This window comes from Rhinolophus ferrumequinum, chromosome 12 (genome assembly GCF_004115265.2).
Source record: "Rhinolophus ferrumequinum isolate MPI-CBG mRhiFer1 chromosome 12, mRhiFer1_v1.p, whole genome shotgun sequence".
Taxonomy (NCBI): domain Eukaryota; kingdom Metazoa; phylum Chordata; class Mammalia; order Chiroptera; family Rhinolophidae; genus Rhinolophus; species Rhinolophus ferrumequinum.
In genome coordinates this window covers 71,945,646-71,959,543 of record NC_046295.1, presented here as the reverse complement: position 1 = coordinate 71,959,543, position 13,898 = coordinate 71,945,646, and the positions used below count along the sequence as shown (strand labels likewise).

Here is a 13,898-nt window from a genome sequence, read left to right as displayed (position 1 = left end):
GATCTGTATCATCTACTTCACCAACTCCTCCAAAATCCACTGGGGTGAGCACTGTGATCCCATTTTACAGATGGGAAGGTCAGCAAAGAGTGGCTTAGTCGTCAGCTAGTCAAGTCTGGTCCTGAACCCAGTGGAACTTCAGAGGCCACACATACTTTTATTACTTATGTGGAGTGAGGGGAAGGACAGCGTTTGCTGGCCAGTCAGTGGCCCGTATTTTCAACAGGGAAGGGATTCCTAGGAGCCAGAAGGTGAACAGGTAGAAGCAGACAACTATGCTTCCAGCTGGGAAGAGTGGAGGTTGGTTCTGGCAAGTTCCTCTAGTCGTTGACCCCAGGCAGCGGAGTGGGAGCCGCCCATCTGAACGGAAGGATCTGGAAGGCTGTAGAAGGGGGCCCGAGCCTGTAAGGACCTTTAGTTCTTGTTTTGCCTTTAGGATCCAAACTTGGAAAACAATGACAGCTAAAAGGGATTCGATGACTACAAGTTTTGACTATTGCTAAATTTAGCACTCTGGGTGGGACAGGCCCAATGACATGATACGCAAACCCTGACTTCCACCACCAGCCCAATGCTGTATCCTGGTGCCCTGTTTAACTCCTCTAATTCCACATTTCCAAATAATAGCAACAATAAAACATTTCCAAATAATAACCAGGAGGACTTAAAGATGAACGAAGATTCCCATTCCGGACCTTGGGACCTAACACCTAAACTAGAAAGGGCAACGTCTAAGCCAAAGGAATCAATCACTAACAGTGGAATTTCCAACACCAGAGTTAGTTTACAGAAGCTCCTGAAATCATACCAGTTCTCCATCTGCACCAAAACAGTGCCTAGCACATGGCAGCCACTCAATAAATATGTGTTGACTCTAGATCGGAGTCAGTCTGACACGTGGTAGGCACTCAGTAAAAACGTACCGCTCTAGTCAGGGGCTGTGCAGCTCCCGATTACATAGTCAAAGGACAAGAAGGCCTCCCTGGAGCCTCAGAGAACCAGAAGACACACCCTCCAATAATCTCACCCCTTCATCACATCCCACAACATTATAATTTATCCATCAGTTCTGTGGGATAGTATTACACACCCCCACCACGCCTGGAACCAAGGCTCAGGCACATATCACTAAGCACATATTTCTGCTGGGCCAAGCTGTGACTTCAGATCCTTCTCAGTGCCCAGTGTCTGCTTTGTTTTGCCTACAGGAGACAATGTGCGTGCCACCTGGGTGCTGTGCCTCCAGTGTAAATTCCTCCTGTGGAGAAAAATGTTTCTAGAGAAATACATTGAATTTACCAACCACTTGTGACCCGGATATCATGTGTGTATGGGTCTTTTGTTGTTTTTACCTGTGTTTGCTTCCCCTTGTTCTGGTGCCAGCACCCCAATATTCCTAGGAAACCCCTTTCCCCACTCCCAGTTCAGTGGAGAAACAGAGCTTAGAATTGGAGGGAGTGGGAAGAGAGACAGATATATTCTAACTAACTTATTGGCCTCCTAGTTTCTTTAGATACGTGATACCATAAAATCCTTTTAGCTTTGGCCAGCTTGAGGGGGTATTTTTGCCTCTTCTACCCGGCTAACCCCCGTGTAAGTACTGATTTGGGTACTGAGGGGTGATCCAAAGGTGACAAAGTGTCCCTGTCTTTCAGGAGCTTCCCAGTTTAGGAGGTGGTTAGGCACAGACTCAAGTAAGCAGTCAGAGTACCAGCTCCAGTTAAGAGCTGTGATGGAACCAGAAAAAGCACCCCCGCCCCTGAGTGGCCCCCTTCCTCTACCGGGCAGCTGATGATCTCCCAATCCTCCACTAGAGCCCACCGAGGTCCTGGACCAGAAGTCAGGAAACTAGATATGAGGTGGGAACTTGGACAGATCACCCTGGGCCTCAACTTCCTCATCTGTAAAATGGGGATGAAAATGCTACATGACACCCAGACAAAAGTTTGTGGAAAGGAGTCCAATGTCCAGGCGTCACAGGGATGGGTGGTCATCAGACAAAGGATAGGCCGCCTCTGGGGCAGACCCAAACCTGTGCCCCTTGGGTCTGGAGAGGGAGGGCTGGAGGCAGTGAGGCGAAGACAGACTCCACTGCACCATGTTGCCTCCTCCAGACAAACTCCAGATGAGAGACACCTGAGGAACGTTCTAGTCCAAGCTTTTCCTCCCATGTCCAGAGCATTCACTCATTTGAAATTGGGCCTTCTCTGAGCATTTGCTGGGGGAGGGGCATTTGGCGGAGGAAATCCCCCACACTGCCTTTTTATCCACTGAGTAGATCAACCTTCCAGTGTCATCGGGCCTCCCCATGCTGAGGTCCTCCCTTCATGTTGTTGTCCACATCCCCATTAAGCCAGACACCCTACCCTGCCCTTCCTCCCAGGGGACAGAGGAGTTCCAGGTGGCAGGGTCCAGAGCCAGAGGAAAGGTCAGGCCGATTGGCAGCAGCTGCTCTCCCTCAAGGAGTCACCGCTGCCTCCCTGGCGCTCTGGGAGGCCAGAGGGAGAGGGCCAGGGTCAGGGGCGGGCTGGGGCCCAATGCCCAGGACTGACCTGCCTGTGGCGAGGGGTGACCAAACCCATCAGACCTGACGCCTCCCTTTCAGCTTTTCATTTCCTACAGCAAACCTGCCCCAGTTACAGAGACAGGCAAGTTCCCATGCAACCCACGCACCTTCAAGCCAAGAGGGAGAAAATTCAAAGGTAAGAAAGACATTAATTCAGTCACTGCCCCACCCCCACCATCACCAGCACCAGCAGTGCCGTTGGCTGCCAACACCTTGGAAGGTGCCTCTGTGGGCATCCCTCTGCCTCTGCACCAGCACTTGCTCTTAAAACAGCATTCAGTTCTGAATTACCAAAATCAATTACTCCAAGAAGGAACTCAGGCAGACAGGCGCTAGAATAAAGACAGCAGATAATTCCCACCGTCAGGTAATTGCTCCCTTGAGAATTTCAGATAATAAAAGAGGAATCTTAAAAGAGAGCATTTTCCCCCAGAAAGGAACGGAAGATTGTGCATTGCTAAGCAGAATGCTCTTCTCTTCCTTGCTGCCTTCTCTCTCCTTCCTTGGCTGTACCCCTGCAGCACTAACCTACAGAAGGGTGACAGGAATCCACGGGGATCAGGGTAGGAAACAGGTGGCCCTGGGGACAGTGCTGGGTTCTCAGAGGACATTTGACGCTCATGTCTTTCCTTGGCGGGGATACAGACAGGGCTCTTGTTGCACGTAGGCTCAGGCACACAGACTGGCAGCTAATCTCTCTATTCCACGTGTCCATCTCATATCCTCATAGGCCAAAAGCTCTTTGAGAGCAGTTCCTTGGCTGTCACTCCCAGCCCTTCCTCGTCACCTGGCCTCGGGTATCCACATAAAGGACCTGTCGATGGATCCAGGAGGTGATGGAGGGGCACACAGGTTTACCAGGGTCCAGTTACTGAGCCCTCCGAGCCTTGGTTTCCTTGATGTAAAATGGGAGATAGCATCAAAATATTAAGTAGATGTCACAATGCCTCATCCCCAAGAATGTCACAAAGCCTTGTCAATAGGTATTCCAAGAATAAAGTATCCCATGGTCAGAGGTTTGGAGAGTTCTGGGGTAAACAAAGTTCAGCATGTTTCTTTACTGCAGGACTTCTCAGAGCCTTTAAAATTGCTTGTGTGGATTGGTACTATACAAAGGGGCACAAAGTATGCAGCCTTTTCCAAGACTCCTTTTCTACAACGCTGCTCACCAGACTGCCATTGCATGGAACATATTTGGGCCGACAATGGCTACAGACATGCGGCATAACAAGAATGTAAAGGCATTTAAAGGGGACGATTGGGGGCTACAGGAAAACTTTATGGACGGTACAGTGCTTGAAATAATTCTGAAGGAAAAAGGAGGGGCAAAGACAGCGTAGGGGACATACCACACAGAGAGAGGACTGCCCATGCAGGAGCCAGGCGGGAGCACCCTGGGCATGCTGGTCCTGGTTGTTAGTGGAGAAAAGTTCGTGAGGCTACACAGTTAGGCTGGGAGGGTCTTGGGGAAAAGAAGAAGATGAGGGTTTTTTAAAGATCCCTGAGCAAAAATAATGGCTTACTTGTAGGAGTACTTACCATGTGCTGGCACTGTGCAAATCCCAATTCCTACAACACTCCTAGGACACAGGTGCCTTTGTAGCCCTCGTGTTAGGGCCAAGGACACGTTAAGTGGCTGCGTTCTTTGCACAGCGACTGAGTGGCAGGGCAGGGATTGGCAGCTCCCAGCATATCAACGTGAGAACCATGGCCTTAACCACTGCGCTTCCCTGGCCAGCAACGCCATCAAGGCGTGGAGAAGAGCTGAGACTCCTCGCCATGCGAAGCCTTCTCCCCGCACCGGGGATTGATTCACACTCCGTCGGCCGCTACGCCCCCAGGACAGACAGAAATCATTCGTTCCAAATATGTTAAAGGAGTCTTCAACCACCCCCTCCTGGAACGGACAGGAACGTGCCAAAACAGCAAGTTGGCACCGACAGACATGTGGCCAAACCCATCAATATCCTCCACAAGATTTATGCTTCCCAAGCACGTGGCCCACTGCTTGATTTATGGGGCCTGTGGAGCTATTCTAAGAGGGAGCAGACGGCTCCAGGCGAGGGAGGCCTCGTCCTCACCAAATATTTCAATAATCATCTCAATCACAGTAAAGAAAGCACCGGGCCACTTCCTGCTCTTGCTCAGGGGAGGGGGCGGTGGGGCGGAAAGGAAGTGAAATTGTTTGCCTTAATTCAATCAGGTAATTAACTAGACAATACAAAGAGAAATTCCAGCAAGGATAAAAATACTTAAAATCCCTGTCCTGCTTGGGGAGGAGGATGTCAACAACAGGAACCCAGTGTCGGGGGGAGAAGGGAGGGTGGAGAGGTGTGTCCCGAGCTAAAAACAACAGTGCCGGCAGCCGTTTATAATGATGGGCACTGACCCCGTGCCAGCTCTGTGATAAGCACTTTCTATGCATTACCTCACTTACGCCTCAAAACAACGCGATGAGGTAGGTGTCACTATTATCCTCATTTGACACAGGAGGAAACTGAGCTCAGGCAGTGAAATGACTTGCCAGAGGGCACACCATGGAAGTGACAACTAAGTGACGACTCACCTCTGAATTCAAAGTGTTTCCTCATCCACACCCCTCTGTTCCCTCTCTACAGGCATGCCAGAGATAAAGGGGCTCTAGGGATGTTCCTGTCTAAATGGGGAAACTGAGGCGGGACTAGACACCTCCCCCTCGCCCCCAAGCATCCTGACTGCCAGGCCTGGAGCCTCCCAGCTGACCTGGCTGCAGGGCTGCCATAGACAACCAGGCAAGATTGGGAGAAGTGATTTTACAGTCCTGTTTGCAGAAACCTGGGCAGCTGTCCTCCTGGGGCAGGCTCCAGCCCCACTGCCTCCAGGAAGCCCCTGCCCTCTGACTTCTTGCCTTCCCCACACACCACCCTATGGCCTTGACAAACACTGTGCAAGCTTTCTCCCTAAGGGTGGACCCCGGAAGTTCTCAGGAAGGAGGGAGGCGCTGAACCTCACACCCCACCTTCACCCGGCAGGCCTGCTTCAACAAACACTCACCTTTGTGACTTAGACCACAGAAACAAGCTCTAGTACAGGGGTGTCCAAACTTTTTTCAACGTTTTTCACCAGGGCCACATGCGGTAAAATACACAAACAGCCGGGCCACTCACTCGAGGTGAAGTACGTATTGCCTCACCTGGTTTATTTAAGTAAACTAAATATATTTTTGGAATTTGCTGCGGGCCAAGTAACAATGGATTGCGGACTGCAGTTGGCCCGCTGTCCACAGTTTTGACACCCCTGCTCTAGGGGAACGTGAATGCCACACAAAAGGTAAACTTCAAGCACCTTAAAGAAATATTTCCCTCTATTATCTCCTTTCTCTATGCATTACTGTAGCTCGCTTCAAAACCATACTTGAAAACCTTTTGGTTTGGCTAATTTGAGTCACTGCGCATCTTTACAAGAGAAATAAGTAGTTCCTATAAGTCTCTTTAATTCAGGCTTTTCTATACCCAGAACCTCCTTCACCAGAGGCCTGCTTAATCACACCTCATTTCTCCGTATTTATACTTCCACAGGAGTTAGCCCAGCAGCTGAGGCCAGAGGAGGCAATGACTGACTCCTGGGGCTGTGGAGTGGGGAAGACTTTCATTCAAACTCTGAGCTCTGCCCCTTCCCAGCTGGGTGACCTTAGGCAAGTCACTTCCCCTGGGCCTCGGTTTCCTCATCTGCAAAATGGAGATGATAAGAGGACCTCGAAGGTCTGGTGTGGGATTCAAATGGGCTAATTCTTAGAAAGTCTTGAGCCCAGTGCCTGACCCATGGAAAGTACTCAAAAAATGTGAGCTGCTAGCAGTTGTTATTACAGCCCAGGGAGGGCGTGCACCTTGCTCAGGGTCACAGAGCCAGTGCGAGGCAGAGCAGGCACTAACACCAGGTTCTGGCTCCTGGTCCAAGCTCTTGCTCGACACAGAGCCACTCTCCTGGGAATCTGTGAGATGGTAACGCCCAGGGGCTTATCATGGCCCAGCAGCTTCCCCAGGCCTGCAGCACACAGGCCAAGTACAAAGTCCCATCCAGCAGGTTTGTTTTTCTTACACACACACACACACAAAGTCGACAAGTGCCTCAGAGTGAAAGTTCCCAAACCTTGGCGTCCTCCCCCATCCAGAGGTGAGTAGTGATCTCATCGCTGTGACTAAGCCGACGCCCGCCGACGCCAAGAGACCTCTCTGGGAACCCGCAGGCTTGGCGCTGCTGGCTTCCAGCCCCAGGAGGAGCCAGGGCTGCAACACTGGGATTCTCACACAGTTGGGAGGCCCTGCTCCTGGAGCCCAGAAAGGAACAGAGTGACCCTGTTCCAAAGCAGAGTGGTGCTGTAGCCAAAGACCAGGATGGAGCTGGAGACCTGGGTTCGAGTCCCAGCTTTCCCATGAACCTCTTGTGAGTTTTAGGCAAACCCAGGCCTCTGTCTACCCAACTCTAAAATGGGTGGATTATAGATTTCCAATGGTCTGTCCAGCCCAGATCTGGTTTAGCCCGTCCTGCCCACCAGGGGCCTCTGGGCTACTGGGGAAGGAGCAAAGAGCTAATAAAGATATAGATTAGAGGACAACGGGCATTAAAATGTGCAGAAGGGGAGGCCAGTATTGCTGGAGTGGTTGGTGCCAGCTGCCTGGAGGAGCCAGGGCCTGATCAGCGATCCTAATGGGAGATGGGTGGAGCTGGGAGCAAGAGAAAACCGATTCTGGTGGTCTAGGAGCTGGGCAGGGGCAAGGAGCCCAGTGTCGGAGGCACTAGGGCAGCCTGCAAAGGCTTCAGTGTGAATCAGGCCAGAAGAGGAGAAGAGCCTTTCCCCAGAACTTAGCCACCGCCTCCTCCCTTCCACTGAATTCCTCCCATAATGGGGAAGATAGATAGACAGACAACCAGGAAAACCTAGATTCAAAACTAGAAAAAGCCAAGAAACCCAGATATAGACTTTGCCCAGAACTGGCTCCTCCCAGAACCCAGAGGCAGCAGAAAATGGGGTCCTTCCTCTTCTGTGGTGCTGGGTTCCCAAAGGAGAGGCGTGGTTGGACGGGGTAGCTTCTGAGGATTTTTAAAAACATGCTCTACCTAACACCATAAAATGACACCTGTAGCAAAGCCGGTCTGTGGGGGTGGAGGGCACCCCATTGCAGTGCACTGGGGTGATAAAGCAGGGAGCGACTGTGCTCTGGAATCCTCAACGGCTCCCCAGTGCCTACAGCCTAATGTTCACTCTCTTTATTATGGCATTTAGGTCCTCGATTGAAGGTCCTGATGGTACTTTCCTGCTTCACTTCCATCACTTCCCCACCTCCTGCTTACAGCCTCTAGCTGTTCCCCTACCCCTTCGTGATCCTTTGTGTCCTGGGGCCTTAACCCATCCTTCAGTCCTTAGTCTCTCACTGTCCTTGCTGCTTTGCTTAATAATCTACCCCTGTGTTTCAACCAACCGCCAACCCCCTTTCCTGTAACCTGTCAACTTTAGACTTGAATTACGCTCTCCGCAAGAGTGAAGAATGCAGACGTAGGGGCTGGGGAACAGACCTAGGTCCTGCCACCAAATTTTGGGTACAGCCTCAAGAGAGGAACTGGACACACGCTTCCACGAGCTCCTTTATGAAGTGGGCAGTGCAACTTCTACCCACGTCAGCGGCTGCTGAGCCACTCTGAGATAATGGAGCCCAGGGCTCTGCACAGCCTCAAGTGAGACACGAACTTAGGGATGGCTATTTTTAACTCCCCACATCCTGGCCAGAAACAAATCCGTCACACACCCTGGAGATCCCTATCAGGGGGGCTGGCAGAGACTTTTGGGAATTCTCTCCTCTCGGAAGCAGCGCCAGCGTTGATGGCTTTCCCTCTGCCGGGAAAGGCTTACAAGGGCTTGCTCTGGCCAGAGCCAGCTTCCATTATGCCTGGCAGGGTCCTCACTGCCCCTGTCAAACAGCCATTTCCTGGTTGGACTAGTTGTCACATATTCTCCAGCCGGTAGCAGCCAGACAGGGTCACCAAAGATGCTGAGAAGGGCCATTCATTCATTGACTTGTTTACCTCACACTCCTGCGTGTCCCCCGCTGTGGAGGTGGGACCTACTGCAGGGTCAAGCATAGGGGCCATCCATGAGGCACCTGTGTTAGGAGGCCCAGTCTAGGGGCAGAGTCATGGGTGGAGACAGATAAACTGACAGAGCAAAAACGAGTGGGACAGTCAGTAACAAAGGCTACGAGGCTCCAAGAGCCCCTGCCAGCCTCCAACTGTGCAAGGGACTTGGGTGGCATCTGAATGTAAAGCCAATCCATCATCAGTCTCATTCGTTTTCCTCCAGCATCCCCAGCAACCCTCGGAACTTACTTCAAGATGGGTCTCTAATAAGTAGCAGTCACTGTAACCCACAGGGAGACGGTAGCTTCCTACTTCAGGGCAGAGAGCTCCTACCTGGTCACCTGGCCCACCTGTGTGGGTGTTGACTAAATTCATAAGGACATTGCCCATTCTTCCTGGTCCCACCTCGCCTACCTGCCACTGCCTGAGTTCACGCTCATCAAATGATGTGAGCGGGGAAAATGACTCCAGTACAAGATTTTCACAGAAAAAAAGCCTCACTCAGAATGGGGCCATCAACACAGAGGGCCTCCTCCTGGCTCCCCATTGCGCCCTGCCCCCTCAGAGCCCTGATGGAGCGTGATGAGCACTGGACCTGGAGTAAGGGAAGCCAGTGCAAGTCCTGGGCGGCCTCTTTCCGGCTGTGTGAGCTGAGCCGAGCATCTCCTCGCTCAGGCCCACTTCCCCGGGTTTCCTCAGCAGAAAGTCACGTGGGGACTGAGAGAAGGACTTCATTAAACGAGGCCCTCGAGTGAAAGCACTTTACAAACCCAGAGGTTTTACAGAAATGTTTTGTATTTCAGCATAAATTCTTTGTCCTCATTTTTGCTCTTTCTCTTTTGGCCTCTGGGACTCAATGACCCTCTCTGAACTCAGAGACAGTTTCCCTGGAGATTCTGGCCACAAATAACTGTGCAGCCCTAGGAAAGTTATGTGATCCCTGGGTGCCGATGGGGCCACATCTGTGGGACCCCACACCATCCCAGTGACCCCCCAAGACCCTTCATAAGTACTTTGCAAACTCTCTTAAGCATTCTAAGGAACCGGGGGGTTTGGGCTAGCTCATTTGGGCCCTGAAGTTCAGCCTGCAGACGGGAACTGACGCGGCGCTCTTTTCAGAGCTGCTTCCAGGCTGCTCTGTCTTTGATGTTACAAAGCCGTAACAGATTTTTTTTTTTAAAGCAGATCAAGAGCGATCCAGAGGAGGCAGGACAGTCTTTTTTCACACCAAAGGCATCTCTCTGTCCGTCCCTCTCCTGGAGCCGGCCTGGCCTGGAGTGCACACAGAGGACCCCCCACCTGTTTGCCTTGGAAAGCAGGGTATAGGAAAAATGCTCTGAGTTAGGAGCAGAAAAAACAAGCCCAGTCACAAGCCAGCCCCACTCTACAAGGCTTTCTGAGCTCCCCTTCAGCTCCCATCCACAACCCCAGTTATCCCCACAATCATCTCCTGCAGGATTCCTAGACCAAGAGGGGCCCTTGCCTGGCCCCACCCACTTTTTGAGCATGGAGATGAGAGGTAAGGCCAAGACCTTGCCCTCTAGAAGTTCAGAGCCCATTTTGGAGACAGGGAAGCTAGTGATGAACTGTAAGGCAAGGTGGCTGACAAGAGCGGCAGGCCAGGACCATGCAGGGGGACAGCTCACCCTTAGTAGGGTGATGAGACCAAGTAGAAGTGACATTTGTGCCAGACCCAGACGGGCAGGAAGAATTTGGGCGATGAAGCAGTGGCCAAGGGAGAGGGGCATCCAGGAGTCACAGGCAGAGAACAGGAGTAGCGGGAGAAGAGGGAGGCAGGGAGGAAAGTTAAGTGCGTATGGGGCCCTCATCGCCAAACCAGTGAACATGGGTTTGATAACATGGGTTCGTAACAGGGAGCCAACCCCCCAGGGAGGGAAGAAGAGACATGATGGAGGGGGAAACTAAGGGCAGATGGCTGGCAGAGGCTGCGGTTAACAGGGCCTGCTTTAGGAGGCCAGGCTACCGGGGGCCCGCCCTGGGCATGGAGAGCAGACAACTGGATCCCCTCGGCCAGCTGCTCGGCTCCAGGGAGAAGTTACCGCCATCCCAGCACAGACACCATTTGGGAGGGGCCAGGCTTGAGAAAGGCTGGGGACGCCCAGGGGAGAGACACATGGTGGCTCAGGAGGGAGATAAAAATCTATTTCACACCCTCTTCGTCTCTCAGACAAGGGTATTCTGGGTTGAGAGGGTGGCTCAGCTGGGTTGATCTCAGACCCCATGCTCCCCTTCCGCTCCCATCCACAGCCCTCAGTCATCTCCACCGTCACCTCCTGCAGTGTTCACAAGGCAAAATACTGTAATTCTGAGGCGAGCCACCTCACCCCACCCTAGGCTGCCTCCTGCTGCCCACCTCCAAGCTCCCTCAGCTTGCTGGACACTGAGCCCCCCCAAAACCTTTCTGACTGGTTTTATAACAAGCCCCAGTGCAGTACCCTCCAACCCAACCCAACAACCCACCCACGCCCAGAGCCCATCATGGACCCCACCCCCAGAAATGCAGAAAAAAGGGCACCCTGTGAATGTCAACGTCGGAAAGAATCTCAGCGATCTAACTAAACGCTTTCCCTACTCCCCTTTACAGACAAGAAAACTGAAGTTTTAAGAGACGACCAGCCCTGCCAAGGATCACATAGCCCAGGGGTGGCCCAGTCAGAACCCTGGTTTTCAAGCTTCCAGGCAAGGGCTCTGGCACCAAAGCCACGCCAGGTGGGGCAGAGGACCAGTAAGGTTGGCATGCGGTGCAGAAAGGCCTATGCTTATTGTCAAGGGAACTTGGTTCGAGTTAGAAATTTGCCACCATCTCCATGCACACTGACATGAGAGCTTTGGACATGTCACTGCAGCTTCCTGCACTCCAGTGACTTCTTCCATAAAATGGGTGTTGGGTAAGTCTGCGCTCTCCGCAGGAGCAAACAGGATCCAGGTGGGACAAGAGCTCTGCACAGCAGAGCTAGGAGGTCGGGATTGGGATGGTACGGAGGCCTCTGCAGGCGACTCCTTTCCCCTCATCCTCCCAGCAGCCAGCCCCACCCAGCCAGCCTCAGGTCACGCTTTTCCCCAGAGCTGCCCACGGACCAACAGAGCAGCCTCCAGGGGGAAGGAAAGATAGGTTTCTACTGGATTTTACAACTCAGATGCACACATGGCAGACCCACCCCAGGCCCCTCCCCCAGAAATTGAGGTACAGCACCTCCTATCTGAGAGGTCAGAGGCCATCACAGAACCATGGAGGAGGAAGAGATGTGTGAGGGGTCCTGCACCTGTCCTGAGTCCCTACTACCCTGGCTGAGAAATCTGAGCACAAGGGCCTCATCCAGAGTGCACCCATCCTTCTAGAAAGCACAGGTCAGAGGCCTTGAGTAGTGGGGAGTGAGCAGGGCCCCCCAGGAGCCACAGTTTGCTGCCATGCACATCCACTTGTGGCAGGGGAGGCCTCACCTGGGCACCTCTATCCTCCAAGCGGCTGCCCCATAGTGCCTGCCACCCACCCAGGAGACTTCCAGCAGCACCCCACCAGTGGCTGTAACATCATGACCATTTTATAACTGGGTGAAAGCCCCAGAAAGGAAAAGCAACCAGCTCAAGAGAGTGAAACCAAGACTTGAATTTAGATCTCTTGGAACCCACGTCCTATATTCTATTCCTAGGAGGATTTTAGAGCTATGGTTCTCAAACTGTGGTGTGCCTGAGAATGGCCTGGGCAGTTTTAAAAAGTGCAGATTCCTAGGTCTGGAGTAGAGGAATTCTACATTTCAACAAGTGCCCAAGTGATTGTGATAAAAGTACCGTCAGCACACATCATACATACACACACACACACACACACACACACGCACACCCCCATGGGAACCCAGGATAAAAGTAACGATTAGAAACTTGGGCTCTAAAGGCAGATACTAGGTTTAGGATGTACCCCAGCTCCTTAAAGGTTATATGACTTTGGGTAAATCTCTTAACTTCCCCAAACCTATTTCTTCATATGCAAAATGAGGATAAGAAAATAAGTTCATGGGGTTGTCTGAAGGATGCAAGGAAATAATATGTGTAAAGCCCTCAGCACAGGACCTGGCATATAATAAGCACTCAATAAATGGTGCTACGATCATTGCGAAACTCAGTTCAGTGTGTTAAATGCCTAAAGGGAGGAACAGAATGCCAGGCACTGGGGGACTGCAGTGGATAATTGAGCCAGTAAGAGATGCCTGCAGGGTTGTACTAGAACCAACCAGTGGATAGAAGTAACAGGCACACAGATTTCCGCTCCAAACAGGAAGACTTTTTTAACAAAGTGGAGTTGCCCAATCATGAAGCCAGCTGCCTTAGTGGGCTGTCACTAGAGGATCCCAGCAAAAAAAAAAAAAAAAAAAATAGCTGTTTACCAGGTAAGGAAGATTGGGGAGGGGGTGGCCTGGATAACCTTGAAGGTGACTTGGGGCCAGTTTCTGCAGGTCAGCCCCTTTCGCTGTCATGTTGGTTAATCAGTACATTTGCATTTCCCTGATACTTACAGGGAACCTTTACTTCCAAGCATCCAAAAGGGATGAGGAGAGATCAGTTTTAGACAGAAAGCCTATGCCTCATGAATAGTTCATGACAAGGAGGGAGACGGAGGGGGCTGTCTTAAATCTCAGGTCTACAGATCATGCCTCGGAGGGTGTGTGCATCTGTGCACTTTTCTCAAAAGGGTTTGTTGAGAGGGGTAGGTCCATACCAACTTTTGACAAAAGGGGAAACTGAGGCACAAATGGGCTGGGTCCCTCAGGCAGCAAGAGGGTCCACGCCCTAGGATGCAGACTGGCAGCCCAAAGCTGTTGTCCTATGAGCCAGATGCCTTCCATGCCTTACTCTCAAAAGCCTCACTAGATCCCCCTGGGGTGGGACCTTTGAGCTCAGAGAGGGTAGAAAACCTGCGCAAGGACACACAAGTGAGCAGTGGGGCTGAGATTTGAACCCAGGTTCTCTGGGCTCCAGAGCCGGTGTCTGGTTTTTAACTCTCAGGTGTTTTGTTGTAGGTCAAGAAAAAATTGAAAGGAGTTTGGCTTTGACATTGAGGGGACATGTTAAAGATGATGATCCTCAGAGGTGACAAGCTCTCTGCTCATCCACCCTCAGTCAAAATTAAATTCAAGTCAAAATTAATTTCCCCCCTAAATAGCAGAAGGGGGCAGGGAACAGGAGCGTAGTTTCTATATGACTC

General features: G+C 51.7%; 1 protein-coding gene across 3 annotated transcripts in view; it reads right to left on the bottom strand.

The window, feature by feature from the left end:
- The window catches only part of DAB2IP (DAB2 interacting protein), a 184,754-nt gene that overhangs the window by 146,331 nt on the left and 24,525 nt on the right, over positions 1-13,898 (bottom strand). The gene's annotated exons all lie outside the window — the stretch shown is intronic.